The following is a 23,089-nucleotide window of genomic DNA, read 5'->3' as shown; positions in this document are numbered from 1 at the left end:
TAAAGGAATAGTTCCCAAAATATTATAGGAATGGTTCCCATAATAGTATAGGAACTGTTCTTATAATATTATAGGAATAGTTTCCATAATGGTATCGTGATGTTCCCTATAATATATAGGAACCATTCCTCTAATATTATAGGAATAGTTCCCAAAATATTATAGGAATGGTTCCCATAATAGTATAGGAACTGTTCTTATAATGTTATGGGAATAGTTTCCATAATGGTATCGTGATGTTCCCTATAATATATAGGAACCATTCCTCTAATATTATAGGAATAGTTCCCAAAATATTATAGGAATCGTTCCCATAATAGTATAGGAACTGTTCTCATAATATTATGGGAATAGTTTCCATAATGGTATCGTGATGTTCCCTATAATATATAGGAACTACTCCTCTAATATTATAGGAATAGTTCCCAAAATATTATAGGAATGGTTCCCATAATAGTATAGGAACTGTTCTTATAATATTATAGGAATAGTTTCCATAATGGTATCGTGATGTTTCCTATAATATATAGGAACCATTCCTATAATAGTATGGAAACAATTCCTTTACCATTATGGGAACCATTCCCATAATACATAGCAATACTTCCTGTAATTTTCTTTCCGTGTGGAGTACCCAGGTTAAAAAAATAGATCTGTTCTAAAATGAGTGATTTATGCAACCATTTTTTATTTCATTTCGGTTTTTAAATCATCTTTATTTAATATGAGACTTTTATAAGTTTTTGTCCGTAGGATTTTCTGTCCAGGCCAATATCAGACTCGTTTTCGTATGAGGTTTGTCGACATTCAATCACTTTTACATTAAAAGCAGACTTTTTTACTATTATTATTAGTCTGCGCTCATTTACTTTTAGGGCAATCATACGCTTTTTCTTACTATATCTTTCAGTGTTTGAAGCTTGACTAAGACAAATAGTCTTCATACCAAATACTAAGTAACTTTACTTCGTTTTTTTTTTTTTACATCGTCTGTGAGGTTGCATTGGAATGACATGTAAATAGAAAAAATGAAGACATTATAGCATATTACCTGTATCTTCCTGATTGACCACTACCACCCAGTGATAAACCAAACAATTATTTTTATCAATGTCATCAATATTATTGTCGTTTATTAACGGAATGGTATTTACACGCTTGGTTAGTTCAAACGGTTTATCTACACTTAGAACAGCCCAATAATCATCTTTAACCATTATAGAAAAAGCACTGTTCTCATAATGTATGAGATATACTTTTCTGAATACACAAGATTCAGCACGAAAGGTGTCCGTGCTGTGACTATTCTTCTCACAATCGGTCATTAATACTAAATGTCCGATTTTATGACTGAAAAATAGATAAGTTGTATTAGTATGTTGGCTATAAGTTCGAATGTCTATGAGTGATTATATTAACTTAGAAACTGCCTTTGCTGCTGTCAACACGTAATTTTCGGTGATAATTGACCCATAGCCGATACCTTTAACAGAATTTCATGAGTTTAAGAATCGCAAAACGTATTTTCAGCATCAATATTCATTAAAATTATACTGCAACTAGGGTTTAAATACGAATTGAAATTTAGTTTCATGTGAGGTACTGCCGAGACTTTAATGCTGTAGAACTTGAAAATAATTAACTAGAACCTAAACAACATAAGAATGACCTTCTAATTAGAATCTAATGAACTTCGCTCATGTTCACGTGCACCGGTTATTATAATGTTTTCAGACTCTCGTTAAAGATACTCATGAGACTTAATACAAATGCCAACCCGAGTCAAAATTAAAACAGTAGTTTGAGCCTCCAAAGCCTCAGTTCTTTTGATGTTGGACTTGCCACTGAATGTAATATGTTATTCAAGTCCTCGATGTCCTAAAAGTAGCCTATGAAGGAGTAAATCACCTTTTTAAAATTGTATTTTAACCCTTCATGGCCTACCATATATTTTAAAATGCTACTCAAGTCCTCAATACTCTAAACGAAGCGCATGGAGGACTTGATCACCTTTTTAAAAAGATGTTTTAACCCTCCGAGCCCTACACACTTTTAATCTGTAACTTCGAATGAGCTCAATTCTTCAGCATGATATTATTGTTATAATAATATCTGCGTTCTAAATACATAAAGATATTTCCAACTGATCGTGAGCGTCCGAGTAGCAGTGCGGCAGTGGTTGTGCTTCATATTCGTTAGGTCTTGGTTTCGAATCCCGGCAGCAGCAGATTATTTTTCAGCCGTTGTTTTAAATTTCTTTGGCAGTTTCCGTTATCCAATACATCATTCGCATTTATTGTTCACATAAAATAATTAATTAATCATATACCAATACGTCAAAGGCTCTAATTATTCAATTCGAATTTCGAATGACAGTACTATTCTATTCGAACGCCTACTTGTATAACTTTAGCTATTATTATTAATATTTTAAATTTTATTATTTTTCAACTCACAACAAAACATTTATTACTAAGAAATTATTTTTTGAATTTTTAAATTTCAAATTTTTTGTATAACTTGTATAATTGTTGTTTTCTATATTATTATGCGACCCGCGGCATAAAATTAGATCTGTTTTAAAATAAATGATAAATTCAAACATTTTTTTTTCAAATTCAAGTTTATAAATCATATTTATGTTGTATAGGAGTTTAAGCTGTTTTTGCCCGTACTATTCCTTATTCAGGCTAATATCAGACTTATTTTCGTATGATATTTAATCTGTTTTAAATCGGGTTTAGACTAAAAACAGACTTTTTTATCATAATTATTGGTTTGTGTTCAATTATTTTTAAGGACAAAAGCAGACTTTATTTTCTGTAATTTTTAGTCTGTTTTTAATCGCTTTTAAATCTAAAACAGGATTTTTTAAAAATGTAAATAATAATAATCTAGATTTATAAATTTATTTTAATTTTCTTAATATTTAAAACGCTAATGCGCTTTCGTAATAAGATATCACAAGAATTTTGATGTTTTCTAATGCCAAAATATTTTTGATTTTATCCAGTAAATAAGAAAATTTTTTTGACATTTTAAGAGTTATTTTATCACTTTTATTCAATGCTATAAATATTCAGTCAAGAAAACTAAAATTTAAGCTGTCAAGCTTTCATTAACTGCCGACATTTTTAAACAAAAGATACTGAGTAAATAGTAAACAAAACATAATCAATTCTGTAACTTAATATTTTTTTTATAAATATTGCCCATAAATAAAAATTTTATGAGTCTATGATTTAATCTACTTTTGTCCTTGCAAAATTTCAGAACTGAAATTTTTTAAAGTTCAAGAATTAATCTAGTTTTGTCTGCCCGTAACGCGATTGTTTTTTAGAACAACAGATCAAAAACAGCTTTAAAGTTTTGTAAAAGATCAAAAACAGATCAAATAATCCAATTAGCCTAAAATCAGATCACATTTTTCGATCTGAGTAACAAGTTAATATTAATTATTAATTATTAATTATTGAACTGAATCAGTATTATGAAATACACTATAATGTAACTTTTTGATGTCAAAATCCAAAATTGTAAAAAATAATAAAAAGAAAATTTTCGATCCGGGATATCATTTGAAATCATAAATTGATTGTGACGTTTAAAGTGACATTCGACGCAATCAATCAATAGTGAAAATGACAAATCCTCATCAATTTGTTAAAAAATTCCAGTTTTCTTAGAAGAGAACATTTTTTTTTGACAACGGATTTTCTCAAACGAATGGAAGAATTGATTTTGAAGGTTGAGGTAAAATCCGAAGCGGCGTATTAAGTTTTAGATTGTGTTTATCCTCGGAAAATATAATTTTTTTTTACTGTAAACTGACATACTGAAGTTTAGGATTAATAAATTATACTACCTGGCACAAACGCATTTTTACGATTATCCATAATTAGCACCAACCATGGTGAGTTTAAATTTAGTTCCATTAGTTCCTCAATTGGGCGATCAGTCTGTATGGCACAGGATTCAATATATTCTATTAACGTGAATAATACAAAGATTAATAATTTTTCCTTCATATTTAATATATCCATTGATTCAGAACTTTAAATAAATTTAAACATACTAGCTTTCCTTAAATTTGAATACTTACAAAATATCAATATTTCCTTGAATCACTTATCAGTATCTATTGTAGATAATTTCGCTTTCAAACATAAAGCAATTGGATATTATCATAATTACTTAGTTTTTGTTCTCGTATCGTATAATTAGTTTACGTAAACTTGAAACAAGGCTACAATAACCAAGCAACAGGTTTTCATAGAATATCGGTAATAGAAATGGTGCTTACTCGGGAAAAAAAATTTCGATCTATTCAGATCAAATTAGATCTGATGTTTCAGATCTGAACAGATCTGCATTTTGGCCAGATCTGTTTAGATCTGATTAGATCTACTCTGATCAGAAGAGATCTGCTGGGATCTGAACAGACCAAGGTAAATGAAAAATACTCTTAGATCTGCTCAGATCAAATTTGATTTAATTCGCTAGATCTAAATAGATCTGTTTTTATCTCTATCCTAATAAAAATTGATATGTCTGATTAAAAATATATTGAATATATATCAATATAATATAAAATATATAGGATTGAAGCCATTAAATTTAAAAGTAAACGTTTCATATTTCATATGAGATCAGCTTTATCTTCTCATTTGAATTGATCTCGACGGTAATATAAAATGAGCATAAGTAATGAAATATTGTCATAAATTAGATTGATTTATTGTTAAATAAAAATGATTATAATCAATACGAAACATTTTGCATAAATATAAAGGATCACTTTTTTATAAACAATAAGTAAAGTAATCTCATTTTAAGATACATAAAGAATTTTTCATTAAAGTATTTTATACTTATTTACCCGAGAAAGTCATGTAACGATGTATATGAAGTACCTATACAAATATCGGATAATATCGATAGTAGATTATTACAGTACTACCTTAGTAAGTTACGACGATTTGGGACCGTCGTAATAGTTTAAGGGGCAATAAAAGTATTAGTCTCGATTAACCTGGAGCTAGGAAGGGTATGTAGGTGTGAGGGATCGTTAGTGTCTGTAAATCCAGGCAAAAAAATTTATCAGTAACATTTAATTTTTCATTTCTCGAAATCAATATAAATAATTATTATTTAATTTTACTTGCAATAATGAGTCAAATAAATTTTTTCTTAAATAAATAAATTTTTAACGATTGTTTTATTAGAAAAAAAATAATGATTAAGTAAATAATATTAGAAATTTTAAATATTCATTTGTTTTATGATTAATATTAAATCTGATATTAATTTAAAACTTAAGTAACGGCTGGATGGGTTATCTTAAAGTCTAATAAACTAAATTAACTCAAAATTTATCGATTGTATATTTTTTACAATTTTTGCATGTCCACATTACCCCTCAAAATCTCATGAAATGATCAGCTACTTTATAAAATACAATAAACATACTCTCACACACACACTATGAAACTGAAATGTAATATGAGGGTCTCAGGTAGTTCGAAAATTTTTTTTGGTGGTTTAGAGTTAAGCACGAGTTGTAAAAATGAGAAAATTCGTAATAGTGTAAGGTCGTAACTTACTAAGGTAGTACTGTATCATGTTTATATTTTCTATAGTAAAAGAATTATTAGCTGAATAAACAAGTAAATGTATTTATTTTAATACGGTAGCCCAATGATACGTAAAACAATTATTTTGATCATAATCTTCAATATATTTATCACTCAACAACCAATAATAAATATGCACTGATATCCAGTGATGATTTAGTGATTCAGTGATTTAGTTTTCAGCATTTCCATTAGCACAAATCATAATAGTCTTTGAAAAAAAATACACAAAACGTCTCTAAATTTTTTTGTTTATTGATCTATCGGAATGACCTAAATTTAATCATTGTCAGATTGAAATGCAAAAGATAGCATTTGAATTGCATTGAAATTCAAAACATCCGTTTTTTATCCGTTTTTATTCTATTTGTTTTTTTTCATATTCATTGGATATATTTCTATCCCATGCTTGTATCTATTTCAGGATTGAATCGAAAATTTTAGGTTTTTTTCCACTATATGCATATATCTTTTTATTTCAAAGAGTTTCATAATGCAATTTATTATACTTTCATTAATAATAACTTTCGATAAATATGAGAACAATATTTCAGTTGTACTTTTTTTTTTTTTTTTTGCTTTATTATCGACTTGTCGGGAAAACCGAATTTTCCTAGCTTTAATGATTTCTAGTGGTTTTATAAATCATTTCTATGGAAAAAAAAGTATACCAATGTCTTGAAAAAATTTTAAAGAATAAATTGGAGTTAATTAAAAATTTTATTTAGCTACACTATAATAAGAAAAAAATTATTTAAAATAAGGTTAGTTGGACGTCAATTGGGATGTCCGTGTGTGAGCAAGATATCTCTCGAAAAACTCACTTAATCAGTCCAATTTTTTTTCAATAGCTTCAGATTTTAGTAGAATAGAAGCCTGTTAAATATCACTACTGTAGTCCTTCTCGTTCATTTATTATCAATTAAAAACTGAAAACTGATTCTGTTTACTTCTGCTCAATCCGCCATTTTTCCCCCCACAAATATAAGTAGGCATAAAGATCTATTACTAATATCATTATAAGATATGATTATCATCAAACTTTGCTAATATAATAATGTTCCACTTTACCATCAGATAATTGTGTGTTTTTTTTTATTATGTCGCAAGAAATCGACTAGTCAACTGTTATCCAATTAACTAAATTAAAAAAAAACTAACGAATGTCTAGATGTTTGACAAAAAATTTTGTAATTAAAAAAAAATTAATAATTTATTTTATTGCAATATGAGCCTTCGAGGCGTGGACTTTTGGATTTACCAAATTTTTTTGATGTTATAATAATTCATGAGAATTTTTCACTGTCGATTTTTGGAGAGGCTTCTTAAAACATCGTAAACCAACAAATTTTCATAAGAGACTCCAAAAAAATAGTTAATTTTTTTAGGCCACCCTAATACTCATTGAAAATAGGAATTTTGTCAATAAAGAATACTAATAGTAAATATAACAGTATAACGACCATTCAAGAATCTTTTTGTACTTATCACTATTTTATAATGATTTCCATACATTTGATAATAAATATTGCATTTGTCTATCTGCATTGATATTTTTCACATATATATATTAAACATTAACATAAATGCAAGACTCGTTTCCCTCGGTTGATAATCAACATCCCGAAATGAATAGTTATTTTTATAAAAAGTAAAATAATATTAATTTTAATTAAAAGTGACCGACAAAAGGTGGTCTCTTTGGTTAGGAATGAGCTTAAGCAGACAATAAACAGTGAATGCTTGTGCTATTATACTGTCGGCGTGGTTAAAGGCCATTTTCAGTGTAAATTCGTAATGTAACATTACTAAGCTGGATACTCTACAGTTATAAGTCTATGAGTGTATGAGTAGCCTAAGGCGGTACTTAGAACAGCTATAACCCCTTTAGTTTTGTATACATACTGTGCATACAATATAACAACAACTAGCCTTTGACTACTGAAGACTGAGGGTACTGAGTCTTTATAGGGCAGACTACACCAACTCTATACGTCTATGGACGTTATACTGTGTACGAATGTAATGGAAACATGTGTTTGCTACAATTGAAATTTGGGTGGACTTGAGGTCGCTTTATGTGTGCAGTATTGTGGAATGTTTTTTTGTTTCTTTAATAAACTCAGTTTGCTTAACTTTGACGCGATATGGAAAGTATTGTTTATACAGTACTACCTTAGTAAGTTACGACCTTACACTATTACGAATTTTCTCATTTTTACAACCCGTGCTTTATAACCCTAAACCACCAAAAAAAATTTTCGAACTACCTGAGACCCTCATATTACATTTCAGTTTCATAGTGTGTGTGTGAGAGTATGTTTATTGTATTTTATAAAGTAGCTGATTATTTCATGAGATTTTGAGGGGTAATGTGGACATGCAAAAATTGTAAAAAATATACAATCGATAAATTTTGAGTTAATTTAGTTTATTAGACTTTAAGATAACCCATCCAGCCGTTACTTAAGTTTTAAATTAATATCAGATTTAATATTAATCATAAAACAAATGAATATTAAAAATTTCTAATATTATTTACTTAATCATTATTTTTTTTCTAATAAAACAATCGTTAAAAATTTATTTATTTAAGAAAAAATTTATTTGACTCATTATTGCAAGTAAAATTAAATAATAATTATTTATATTGATTTCGAGAAATGAAAAATTAAATGTTACTGATAAATTTTTTTGCCTGGATTTACAGACACTAACGATCCCTCACACCTACATACCCTTCCTAGCTCCAGGTCAATCGAGACTAATACTTTTATTGCCCCTTAAACTATTACGACGGTCCCAAATCGTCGTAACTTACGAAGGTAGTACTGTACTTGAGTAATTTCCTGATTTCACTCGAGAAAATTAGTTAGGAAAATTTTATAACATTTAATATGTTGTATTAACGTTTTTCTTAATCCTAGAGTTAGCCTAGACTCACTTAGGAAAACTTAGGAAAATTTTTGGTATCACAACAATGTTTTCGAGCTCAAGGAGGTGAAAAACAGCGGAAAGTTTCAGGGCTGGCTCGCAGGGTCAACCGACTGACAGATTTTTCCATTTGTGCATGACCGTGTTCCCTCGAAATATCACAAGCTGCCTTTTGGACAAAATAAGTAGACATATATATAATAAATCGGCTTTGAAATCATATCATAGTCAACTTTTTTTTATTCCTCAGTGTAATACATCGAGTATTACATCAAACCGTAGTTCGACCTTTGACAAAATCCTCTTTGCTACCACCAAGTTTCATAATAATACTAACAGAATTTAAGCTTCAATTACAAACTGAAAATGAATTTTATATAATAAACCACATGAACGATAACATATAAGCTGGCTACGTACCCAAATTATTTTAGGAAAGTTGTTAATTTGTATGGCTTTTCGGAATTAGTATGAAAATTAATCATGACAAACAATTCTTCATCGATATCGCTATTTCGAACAAATTTATGGTCATTTTACAGAAAATTAAAAAAAAAAATTTCTGGACCATAACAGCCTCCCTCTAAAAAATAATAAAAAGATTTTTTTTTTGTTTTATTGTATTGTTTTCAACGCAAACAATGTGTTTCTTTAAAAGAAAAAAATTGATTGGAATTATTTTGTTACAACTATTGTAAGATAATTGAATTTGAATTTGAAATTGCCGCCAAAATAAAAAAGACGACACCTGGATTTAGCAAAAATAAAATAAAGTCTAAAACACAAAAAAAAAAAAAACAGGAAGGCATAGAGAATAAGCAAAAAAATGGAAAGTATAGTAGTGGTAGGGAGGGGGGTCTATTAAAATTTTGAGTGCCTCGAATGATTTCGGGGGGAAATGGGTCCCAAAATTTAAGGGGGCCTATTTTTCCCCGCCCCCCTCCTGAATTTTTTATAATTTGACGATAAAAATATAAAAAAATCATTTTTTCAGACGTTTTGGCTGTTCCATTTTGCCTCACATATCATGCGTAAGGGTAAAAATGCGCAAATATATATTTAATGTATGGTAATTAGAAGAAAAATAGAAAATAATTTTTTTTATCAAATTTTTGAAAGGGATCCCCCCCCATCAAACAATAATAATAATAATAATAATAATAATAATAATAATAATAATAATAATAATAATAATAATAATAATAATAATAATAATAATAATAATAATAATAATAATAATAATAATAATAATAATAATAATAATAATAATAATAATAATAATAATAATAATAATAATAATAATAATAATAATAATAATAATAATAATAATAATAATAATAATAATAATAATAATAATAATAATAATAATAATAATAATAATAATAATAATAATAATAATAATAATAATAATAATAATAATAATAATAATAATAATAATAATAATAATAATAATAATAATAATAATAATAATAATAATAATAATAATAATAATAATAATAATAATAATAATAATAATAATAATAATAATAATAATAATAATAATAATAATAATAATAATAATAATAATAATAATAATAATAATAATAATAATAATAATAATAATAATAATAATAATAATAATAATAATAATAATAATAATAATAATAATAATAATAATAATAATAATAATAATAATAATAATAATAATAATAATAATAATAATAATAATAATAATAATAATAATAATAATAATAATAATAATAATAATAATAATAATAATAATAATAATAATAATAATAATAATAATAATAATAATAATAATAATAATAATAATAATAATAATAATAATAATAATAATAATAATAATAATAATAATAATAATAATAATAATAATAATAATAATAATAATAATAATAATAATAATAATAATAATAATAATAATAATAATAATAATAATAATAATAATAATAATAATAATAATAATAATAATAATAATAATAATAATAATAATAATAATAATAATAATAATAATAATAATAATAATAATAATAATAATAATAATAATAATAATAATCAAATCTGAGCAGTTTAGAAAAATTAACAACTCAGTAAAAAAATACTGAGATTATAATTATTTAAAATATTTATGTGACTCTAAAATAAATAAACGAATATTTGAATGCATTGAAAAGTAAAATAAATATTTTTTAAAAGACTCAAATGATAAAAAAAAAAAAAAATAAAAATTAAGCTTTTATATTGGTGCTCATTAAATTTAGTGTCAAGAATAAAAAGACCACATGGGACACAATATCTGGGGCAGAGTAATAGCTCTAGAGAGTTAAAATACCTCACGACTTGTCATTTTGTATATGTATATTCATATAGATTTATATACATATACATACATATATATTCCGCGCCTATTGAAAGCGTTAAGTTTTTAAAAAAGTTGAGACTATGATTCATGAACGCACATCTTTCTTATTCATACAACAGTTGACCGTCATTTCTTTGGAATATATTTTTTTCTTTTATTAATTTTATTTTATTTGTCATTTTAATGACCGTACTGTGACAAATATATTCAATACAATGTATACAATAGTGTGAATATTTTTTTGTTTTTTTTTGTTTGTCAAGAAATTGTTTTCTGTTTGAAATTTATTTCTTTATTATCTGAACAGAACAGTGACCTCAATTTTTGTTTTTATTAATTACAAGAGCAACTTTTAAATAAATTACACATCCTGATTAGAAATTTTTAAGTGCACCGACTTTGGACCCAATTGGGGCCCTACTTTGGGAAGTAACGCAGAAATGTACTTAGGCCCCGATCGAGCAATCCCTATATGTTCCCCATTGGGTAAGACCTGATTGATGAAAAAATCCCGGTGACTGCTGGGCTCGAACCTGCATCCTTCCGATTCAAAGTCTTTCACGCAATCCACTGCGCTGACCCACGTATGTGATCGCGTAAGTGTAAACAGTATATTTATTATAATACCAAAGAATAACTAATGAAAGAGTAAACAATCCGCAATGTGATGATGGGCTCTTTGTTTAAATGAATCATTGTTCTGTGCTTTGTTTACTTTGTAAAGTAAACAAGATATTAAAAGAAATTATAAACTTTTTTAAAAAAAAACTTTTACAGTAGAATATCCCTAGTGTGACTCTCCGTAATGTTACACTCTCTCTAAATTTAACAAGATTCTCTCCCTAATATTGACAATCCTATCTCCCACAACGTTTTTCTGCGCAACCAATCAAAAAAAGGCTTAGTGGCGGGCAATTCAGATTTTCCCACGAGTATTGGTATAATGGGGACAACAGGATTTGTTCACATTACGGAATGGTTATGGATTGGAGTGTTAACACTACGAAGTTATTAAAATAATAATAATTTTTTGCCTTGGAATATCTCATCAAGATCCCAGTTAGGTCCAACTCAGGAAAAACTGATGTTGGGTATAACCTGGGACATCCTCAATCTAGCCTCATCAAACCTAAGTAAGTCTTAATCGAGCCTAACTTAGCTAAAAAAACATTTTGAGCCTCAAATGATGCTCAAATGACCTCAATAAGCCTCAATTAGCCTCAAATGAACCTAATCTCGACTCAATGAATCTCAAATAATAATAATTTCACGAGTTCGATCGAATGTAATTTAAATTCGATTAGTATTATTTGAGGCTCATTGAAGCTCTACGAGCATTATTTGAGGCTCAAAATGCTTTTTTAGCCAAGTGAAGCTTCATTGAGGCTTACTTAGGTTTGATGAGGCTAGATATTATGATCCGGGAATTCTTTTGTTTTTAGATTGGGCTGTCCCAAAAGTTCCCGACCGGATTCCGACTGGGGTAGACCTACTGCGCATGTCACAGCGATTCCCAATTGGGACCCAATGTACGTATGGGGGCAATTTCTAATTAGAAAGTGAAACAGCGTTGAATTATGTTAATTACGTTAAAATTGGTCGAATTTTTCAGTAAAATTCGTGAATTTGAAGCACGTTACTTAGAGGAGAGGTGCTGCAGTTGTAACAAAAAATTATATTTTTTCGATTCCATTTGTTTTTTTTAAGAAAGTAAACTTAAAAACTGTCAGAAAGTTAGCTGATAGTATCTTTTATGTGACTGACTTGGTTAATTAGTAAAAAATCAATGTTAACTTATTAAAAAATCAATTTATTTAACTAAAGTCAGGGGCCAAGATGGCGGCGCGTGGGCTGCAGTTGTAACACAGTGCAGGGGCAGTTGTAACACGGAACGAAATAGATATTTTTCACCAAATTGCTTTTATTATTCAGTCTTAATACATACTATTATACTTAATTAACACTTAAAGTCAAGTATTTAAACTTAAAGTTGCTCATATATTTGTATCTTTAATATAAATTATTAAACATTTATAAATATTAAAACTACACTATCCCAGAGTAGATTTGTCGCGCATCCAGTTTGCGCAGATCCCATACACGACTCTGAGTGTTACAATTGCTTCTCGTTCAAGTGTTACAATTGACTCTCACGCAGAATTGTTAATAAAAATCTAATTACAATAACAAAAATCAGTAAATTGATATAAAATTCGATTATACAATACTCTTGATATGTCCCTTAAAGTATGAATACAAGTCTCACATCATAACATTAGAAAACAAATTTGTTATTAAAAAAATTGTGAAGTGTACGAAAAAAAGTTTTCACGCGTATTTTTAACAATTCTCAATATTTAAATATCGGAACATGATTAATAACTAGAACTTTGTTCTAATCAATAATTTACTATTTTGAACAAGTCAAAAAAAGAATAATTATAATTGTTAGTTTTTTTTTAAATTTTTCATTGAGTGTTACGACTGCCCCTTGTTACAACTGCAGCCTCTCCCTTATATCTGGTAAATTTATTTAAAACTTGCTAATGAGTTTATAAATATCGTAATTAAGACAATCTCTCATTTTATCAGCATTTACGGAGAGTTAATTTTTTTTTTTTAATAAAGATATGAATATTTAATCATTTAGAGTATGAAAAATAAAAAAAATTAAACAGTAGTCAGTAGCCAGCCGGCAGTTAATTATAAGTGATTGAGTTAGTAAATATGATAGTGGAGTGGAGGTATTGCGTGCCGAGAAAATATATCGCGTGATCATTTTAGGAGGTCTGACCTCAGTAAGTTTAGTATAGAGTTAGAGGCGACTGCCGATAAAAGACCCTTGGGACTTAAACTTACTGACTTTGTCAGATATTCGGCACTAACACCTACGATAAATGTCTAGCCACTTTATTTAACAGGTCATCAGTTGGTGCTTTTGATTGTGTTCTCTTATAAATTAAGAGCTAGGGTGAATTAGCGAGGATAAGTTTAACTGATGGCATTTACCACCGCGATTTCAAGGAATTGTTTTATTTTATTGACTTTAATCTTTGCTCGCTTGAGCAAATAAGTTGATATTTAATAAGAGGGTTCGTTCAAAGGAATTTTAAATGGGGTGAGTAATTTCGAGTAAACATGTCGAGAATGCAGGCTTCTTGTTTTAGATTCATGTATATTCCCGAGTTAAAATTAAGAAGGTAATTTGAGCCTCCAAATCCTACATAAGGGTAAGGAGGTTCAACTTATCTTTTTAGAATATGATCCATGCATTAAAAAGGTGATTTGAACCTACACGTGGTAACTTTGTCCACTTTTACCAAGTTTAGGTTCAAATCATCTTTTTAAAAAGGTAAAATAAGCCTCCAGAGCCTAAATTTATAGATCGAGAGACTCTCATCGGATCGCGTACAATTGGTAAAGAAACAGAAGGGGAAAGGGGGCCACTAATTAGAAATAGCCACCGTGATCGAAAAAAATTTGAAATTTAAAAATTCAAAAAATAATTTCCTAGTAATAAATGTTTTGTTGTGAGTTGAAAAATAATAAAATTTAAAATATTAATAATAATAGCTAAAGTTATACAAGTAGGCGTTCGAATAGAATAGTACTGTCATTCGAAATTCGAATTGAATAATTAGAGCCTTTGACTTATTGGTATATGATTAATTAATTATTTTATGTGAACAATAAATACGAATGATGTATCGGATAACGGAAACTGCCAAAGAAATTTAAAAAAACTGCTGAAAAATAATCTGCTGCCGCCGGGATTCGAAACCAAGACCTAACGAATATGAAGCACAACCACTGCCGCACTGCTACTCGGACGCTCACGATCAGTTGGAAATATCTTTATGTATTTAAAATGCAGATATTATTATAACAATTATATCATGCTGAAGAATTGAGCTCATTCAAAGTTACAGATTAAAAGTATGTAGGGCTTGGAGGGTTAAAACATCTTTTTAAAAAGGTGATCAAGTCCTCCATGCGCTTCGTTTAGAGTATTGAGGACTTGAGTAGCATTTTAAAATATATAGTAGGCCTTAGAGGGTTAAAATACCATTTCCAAAAGGTGATTTACTCCTCCATAGGCTACTTTTAGGACATCGAGGACTTAAATAACATATTACATTCAGTGGCAAGTCCAACATCAAAAGAACTGAGGTTTTGGAGGCTCAAACTACTGTTTTAATTTTGACTCGGGAGGCCTTACTTAAATCTAATGAAAAAGATTTTGAAAAAAACATCATATGATTTATCAGTAATTCAAAACGAGCGCGTCTCTAATAACACGAATCACCACATCGGGAGTTTCACAATACAATTTTTTAAATTTCAATTTCTATTTTCAGTAAAATTTCTTAAGTATGTCCTTCTATGCATTAATATTCACTTTTATCATAAAAAATTCCATTTTTTTTCTTTCAATTTTCCAATTTAAGGCGGCAATTTTTACTTATCATTTGATAATTTTTCTTTATAGAAAATTTAAAAATAAACAAATTTTCTATATGTATTTACTTTTAAGTTCACTCTCTACATGAATAATTAATGTCACTAATTTTTCTTCCTTTCGTATATTTCTCATCATAAAAATTCCCTTCTACAAGAGGCAGCTTCTGCATATAGTTCTCAACAAATATTTACCAGGCCGATTCTACCGAGGATTTATATCCCCCTCCCCCTTCTCACCTTCTTTCCTTTCCCGAACATCACTTAAAATATAATGAATGCGTTTCATATCTAATTTACGTGTTTACTAAATTATCGAATCTCTTTTATCTTAAATGTTCCATTAGTGGTTCATTTATCTTAATTTATTACTTTTTTTTTTTTTTTTTTTTTTTTTTTTTAGAAATCTTATATCTAATCCGTAGAAGTATTTCGTAAAAAAGTGTCACTATTTCATAGGCTGCGGTAATTCCTGCAAGTGTGGGAGTAGGTGTCGAGTAACTAATAACGGTTACAGTAGCTTATTCAGTGAATTGCATCGTTTTACCACTTGGTTGCCTTTCTGTTCCTTTTATATATATGTATATATATATATATATATATATATATATAGAACTATAAAGTGAAATAATATATTCAAGTGTGCTATATACTTAGTAATATATTATTTTGAGCCATTTATCTTTCAACATATTAATCCATGATTATTATTATTATATATATATATATATATATATATATATATATATATATATATATATATATATATATGTATGTAAGAGAATATTTATGAGAAATGTAAGCTTTAGACTTGAAGTCTTTTGATGACTTGATTAATATTATATTTAAATATGGAATTAAATTGTGAGAGATATTTAAAATTTCATAAGATTATTTTATTATTTAGATTACGTTATATATTTATATAAATATATGGGTCATTTTTATAAAAATATAATGAAATGGGTTTTTGGAAGATTTAAGATTTATTATATTGAGGAGAATACGGCAAAATGAAAAAACTGACGAAAAATTTCTTTTTTTTTTTTTGAATGTCCATTTGTATACAAAAAAAAATATGGGGAAGTTGGTCAGTGAGAAAAGCAACGTTCAAAAGTTAATAAAATAAATTTTTTTCGTGTTTTTTATGGAAGTTCGTTTGTAACAAATCGAGAAAAATTGACTTGAGTCACTGACAAAAAAAATTTATTTTTAAGAAAAAATGGAGTCATTATGTCCCACCCATCTCTACTACTGTGTTCATTTGCAACCGGTCGATTCCAATGAAAGTATAATGTTTTCGATAGGTGCCATCACGGCTAGATCGTCGTGGCCCATACCCTATTTTGTGAACACAATTATCAGTTTTTAACAGAAAACCCGGGTAAAAAAATTGGATCTGTTTTAAAGTAATGATAAATTCAAATATTTTTTTTCAAGGCCAATATCAGACTTATTTTCGTATGATATTTAGTCTGTTTTAAATCGGGTTTAGAATAAAAACAGACTTTTTTATTATAATTATTGGTCTGTGTTCAATTGTTTTTAAGGACAAAAGCAGACTTTATTTTCTATAATTTTTAGTCTGTTTTTAATCGCTTTTAGATCTAAAACAGGAATTTAAAAAAATATGAATAATAATAATCTAGATTTATAAATTTATTTTAATTTTCTTAATATTTAAAACGCTAATGCGCTTCCGTAATAAGATATCACAAGAATTTTGATGTTTTCTAATGCCAAAATATTTTTGATTTTATCCAGTAAATAAGAAAAATTTTTTTGACATTTTAAGAGTTATTTTATCACTTTTATTCAATTCTATAAATATTCAGTCAAGACAACTAAAAATTAAGCTGTCAAACTTTCATTAACTGCCGACATTTTTAAACAAAAGATACTGAGTACACGGAGAGAAAATTATGGTAACTGTTCCTAGTACGTTTATGAAATATCATCCCATATCGTTATGGTAATGATTACTTGGGATTATGGGATATAGATCCATACTTTCTGGGAAAAGTTTCCATAAGTATGGTAACAATTCCTACCATTATGGTAGCAGTTTCCATATCGCATGTGAAAGAATCATGGTAATGATTACCATACTCATAGAAATAGTTCCCACAAGCAAATAGTAACCGATCCTATAACCACATTGTAATGGTTCCTAAGTGTGTATGGGAATAAGTCTTATATATTATGGTAACTATTCCTATAATATTATGGTAAACCTAACCATCATATTATGGGAATTATTACCATGATATTATGGTAACCATTCCCATGATATTATGGTAACCATTCCCATACATTATGGTAACCATTCCCATACATTATGGTAATCGTTACTATAATATTATGGTAACCAGTCCCATACATTATGCTAACAATTACCATAATATTATGGTAATCGTTACCATAATATTATAGTAATGGTTACCATAATATTATGGTAATGATTACCATAATGTATGAGAATTATTACCATAATATTATGGTAACTATTACCATAATATTATGGTAACCATTACCATAATATTATGGTAACTATTATGATAGTTACATGGTAACGATTACCATTATTCCATAGGAACTATACCGATACCATATGGGAATTATACCCATAATTATAGAAATGATCACCATAATATATATGGGTGCCGTTCCTATAATCAACATTTGAAAAAAACCGGTTACCATGCAGTATGGGAACCATTCCCATAATATATTGTAACTATAACCATAATTTTCTCTCCGTGTAAAAAGTAAACAAAACATAATCAATCCCGTAGCTTGATATTTCTTTCTATAAATATTGCTCATAAATAAAAATTTTATAAGTCTATGATTTAATCTACTTTTGTTCTCGCAAAATTTCAGAACTCAATTTTTTTAAAGTTCAAGAATTAATCTAGTTTTGTCTGCCCGTAACACAATTGCTTTTTAAAACAACAGATCAAAAACAGCTTAAAATTTTTTTAAAAGATCAAAAACACATCAAATAATCCAATTAGCCTAAAATCAGATCAAATTTTTCAGCCCGGGAATCTAAAAAGTGATTAAGAAATTTTTTATGAACGGCTTACTTTTTCCGACTACTTTTTTGTGTAAAAATATATCTACTCTCTTTCAATAACACCAAAAATAGATAAAATTGTACCCTAGCATAGACAGAATTTGTTGAGGAATAATTTGAACCTAATATTGGGTCAATTCGTTATTTCATTAGTTTAAAATAAATTACTTTAACTCAAAAAACCAGTGCTGTCAATTGTTACGTTCAAAACTCTGTCGACACGACAACTTTCAATAGACACAATTAATCAGCCTAAATTTTTTTCAGTATCTTTGTATTTGTTATCTGAAGAACCCTATGAAAAATCACCATCTAAATTCTTTTTGATTAATTAAAAACGTAAAACTGATAATTCAAGAAAAATTTAACAGCCATTTTTATTTTTACCGTCTTAAGTATTGTCTTTATTTTTTCCCTCCATCAACTCCTTGCAGCAGCAGTAATGGAAGAGTAATTCAAAATAAGAAATAAAAATAACAAATTGATAATTTATAAGTTTAATAAAAGTTCATAATAAATAATAAAAAGTAAATTAATATTATAAAGTATAATTAATAATTAAAAATAAAATAAGCGATTGAGGTGCGCACTTAGGAATATTCCTAAATTTTTTAAATTTTGTTGTTGTAGAAAATAGAATCAGCTTTTTTTAGAACGGGTCCCACTCCATGCGCCTCCCCACATATTTCCAAATGCAGGCACTGCCATTGTGTATGTTGTTATTATCATAAGGATGGTAATTAATAATAAAAATTTTGAAACAATCGGCATTTTGAATAAGAATTATTTTACTCTGAAAAAAAAAAAAAATTAATTAATTAATTAATAATAATTATTTTTATTTGTAAAATTAAAAAATAAAAATAATCTTTGATAATAAATAAAAGTAAAAGCGGGGTAAGACAGACTATCGAAATTTGATAAAATAAATAAAATATTTAAAATACACGGAAAGAAAATTATAGGGATGGTTCCCATAATTTTGTAAAATTTTTTTCTATACCAGTACTGGAATTACGACCATAAATTATGGAAGCAGCTCCTATAATTATAGAAATAGTTCCTATACTTTATAGGAAGACTTTCTATTGTATTATAGGAATCATTCCCATAATATATAGGAACCATTACTATAACATTATAAAAATGGTTCCCACAATAGTATGGGAACGACTCCATAAAATTATAGGAATGGTTTCCATAATGTAATTGGAATATTTCCTACACCATTATGGGAATTATTCCTATAATATTATGGGAATGGTTCCCATACTATCATGAAAAAGTTAATGTAAAGAAAAGTGTGGAAATCACTTCTACAATACACAGAAATATTATTAAACATAAAAACAAAAATTTAAGTATTGAAAAAAAAATTCGAATTTGGTAAAAAAACATAAAAATTTGTAACCGAAATTTTTTTTTTGGCGCAGAACATTCGAGAAAATTTAAATTTTGGAAATAAAAATTTTAATTTTAATAATAATCTCAAATTTCGAAAACATTTCTACACTATTTTGCGAAAAAAAAATTTCGATATTATATAGATGGTTCCAATAACATTATGGGAATAGTTCCTATAAGATTATAGGAATAATTCCCTTACCATTATACGAATGGTTCCCATATTGGTATAGAAATGGTTCTCATATTAGTATAGGAACGATTTTCATACCATTATGGGAACCATTTCCATAATGGTATGGGAACGGTACCCATAATATTATAGGGATGATTCCCATACCATTATGGGAATGTTTTCCATAATATTATAGGAATGGTTCCCATATTAGTATAGGAATGGTTCCCATATTAGTATAGGAATGGTTCCCAAATTAGTATAGGAACGATTTCCATAGCATTATGGGAATGGTTCCCATAATAATATAGGAATGGTTCCACATTGGTATAGGAACGGTTTCCATACCATTATGGGGACCATTTCCAGAATGGTATAGAAATGATACCCATACTATTATAGGGATGGTTCCCATACCATTATGGAAATGGTTCCCACATTGGAATAGGAATGGTTCCCAAATTAGTATAGGAACAATTTCCATGCCATTATGGGAACCCTTTCCATAATGGTATGGGAACGGTACCCATACTATCATAGGGATGGTTCCCATAATATACAGGAACCATCCTCATTATAGTACGGCTACAGTTCCTACACCATTACGAAAACTATTCCCATAATGCATCGAAATACTTCCGATAATTTTCTTTCCATCTGTAATTAATCTTTGATAATAAATGAAAGTAAAAGCGGGGTAAGACAGTCTATCGAAATTTTATAAAATATTTAAAATATATATGTTCAAACAAAAATGACTTACTAAAATATTTAAACGATTAATAATTAATTTCCAAATAATTAATGTGCAATTGTGGTTGAATAATTGTTTAATAAATCTTTATGCTTACCAGATGTTTCAATCGATATTATTTCAAGTAGATCGAGTGTCAAACAAAGTTTAAATAATTGTTATTATTATTTGAAGTGTGTCGCTGACAACTGTCTCAATGTTTGTGACTATTTTACTGGGCTCCCGGTTTTTTATATGTACGTGCGCTAATACATTAGCTGTACTTACAATGACGTACATTAGATTTATGACGTCAAATACAAAATATTTCGGTGCACATACTCGCCTACCGAATGTATGTACTGCATAGTCTCAACCTATGGGCCCTATAAGTAATAGATTAACGTCCATTTATTCGAATACTCGTAATCTTGACATATTTTTGTAGTAACTAATACTACTGACGTAAATAATTAGTGACACTTGTATTTGGTCACGTTATTTATTTAATTTGACATTGAATTCTCGAGAATATTCTTTGGTTGTTTTATTATCTGATAAATATTTTTTACATTTATTTTGATGTAACGTTTTAATTTATTGGTCTGCAAATATTTTTTATAAATACAAATATGAAATTTTATATTAATTTGTTATGTTTATCAAATAGTTACTGGGAAAAAAAATGAATAAATAAAAAAAATCGGTCTGTCGGTTGACCCTGCGGGCCAGCCCCAAAACTTCCCGCTGTTTTCGACCTCAAAGAGCTCGAAAACATTAGTGTAGATATATTTTCGAGCTCTTCGAGCTCGAAAATGCTATCACATGCAATTTTTTTTTTACGATCTTTTCAAGCTCTAACAAGTTACCTGTTATGCTGAAGTTTGAAAATTTAAGAATCGAAAATCATCAATGAAGCGGTTTTTAAAATTTAGCTCCTAATTTTGTTCAGTAAAATAAGTGTATTGAGGCAGAAATCAATGTCGGGGATCAAAATCAAGATTTAAATAAATTTTGACTCATGTAAGAAACAATAAAATATGAAATATCCGATAAAAATATTAAAAACTACGTTTTATCGATTTTTTTGTTAATAATATGATTTAAACTAAAAACCAAGTTCGATGACATTATATGATCAAAAGAAACCATAAAAAAGATGATTTGGTATGATATCAGGCACATTTTAGTACGTTATATTCTGATTTATCCGGAAAAAATAACATAAAATGTTATTTTTTTAACTTTTCAACGCCGATATCTTTTGAACTAATCAATCGATTTTGATAGTTGACGTGGCAATCAGCGCGTTTTATCGAGTTCTAGAGCTGATTAAAATTTGAAATCGATCGCGTCAGTCGTTTCGAAAATATTTAGAAAAAACTGTTTTTTACCATTTCTTTCTCCCGTGATAACTCTCGAACGAATTATCCGATTTTGATGTTTGAGGTGGCAATTGACGCGTTCTATTGAGTACTAGAGCTGATTAGATTTTGAAGTCGATCGTATAAGTCGTTTTTGAGAAATCAATAAAAAACTAAAAAAAAAATTTTTTTTTTTTCGTAATTCGCCAATATTTTCGAGTCTATTCGATCAAATAATCTGAAATTTTTAGGAAAGTTGAAGGCCAACAAGCTCTTTCGATTGCCACCTCAACCACCCAAATCGATTCATTAGTTCAAAAGTTACAAAGAGTTTACATACATACACACACACACTTACACACACACACACACACACACACACACACACACACACACACACACACACATACACACACTCGGACATCATTCTGAAAATAGTCAGAATAGCTTCCTAGGACCTCAAAACGTCGACATCTGATGAAAACTCGATTTTCGAAAATCGGGGTGAAAACAATAACTTCCCGAAATTTTTGAAAATCGTCGATTTTCTTAGCGGGAAGTTAAAAAACCATGTTATTGTTTATTTTTGCAATTAAATTATTTACTATAAAAATGGTATGTTTTAGAAATTTACGAGGAAGTCGAATTCCACTTAATTTTACGATGTTAACATCATAATCGTGAACTATACTTTCATTCGCATCAATTTACAAATGTTTTATTTTGAAGTTTACTATATAGGCTACATTTTTTACTATTAATAACATCATAATTTTAATCAAAGACTTTTTGGATTAAAAATTATTAAAAAAAAAGTTTGGAAAATCGAAAAGTGCACGCCTCGAACGTTCATGTTCCAATAAAATATATAAATTATTAATTTTCATTTTTAATTACAAAATTTTTTAATAAACATCTAGCAAAAAAATCGTCTTTTTTTTAATTTAGTT

At 28.0% G+C, this 23,089-nt stretch overlaps 1 long non-coding RNA gene across 1 annotated transcript; it reads right to left on the bottom strand.

Moving 5' to 3' along the window:
* Nucleotides 1–18,944: 18,944 nt before the first annotated feature.
* Nucleotides 18,945–21,110, bottom strand: LOC128668576 (uncharacterized). The gene is made up of 2 exons (XR_008404209.1): nt 20,894–21,110; nt 18,945–19,256 (listed from the first exon to the last, which is right to left on the bottom strand). It is a non-coding gene; the product is annotated as an uncharacterized LOC128668576 (long non-coding RNA).
* Between the last annotated feature and the right edge of the window lie 1,979 nt (nt 21,111–23,089).

This window comes from Microplitis demolitor, chromosome 9 (genome assembly GCF_026212275.2).
Source record: "Microplitis demolitor isolate Queensland-Clemson2020A chromosome 9, iyMicDemo2.1a, whole genome shotgun sequence".
In the NCBI taxonomy this organism is placed as follows: Eukaryota; Metazoa; Arthropoda; class Insecta; order Hymenoptera; family Braconidae; genus Microplitis; species Microplitis demolitor.
This window is presented reverse-complemented; position numbering and strand designations above follow the sequence as displayed.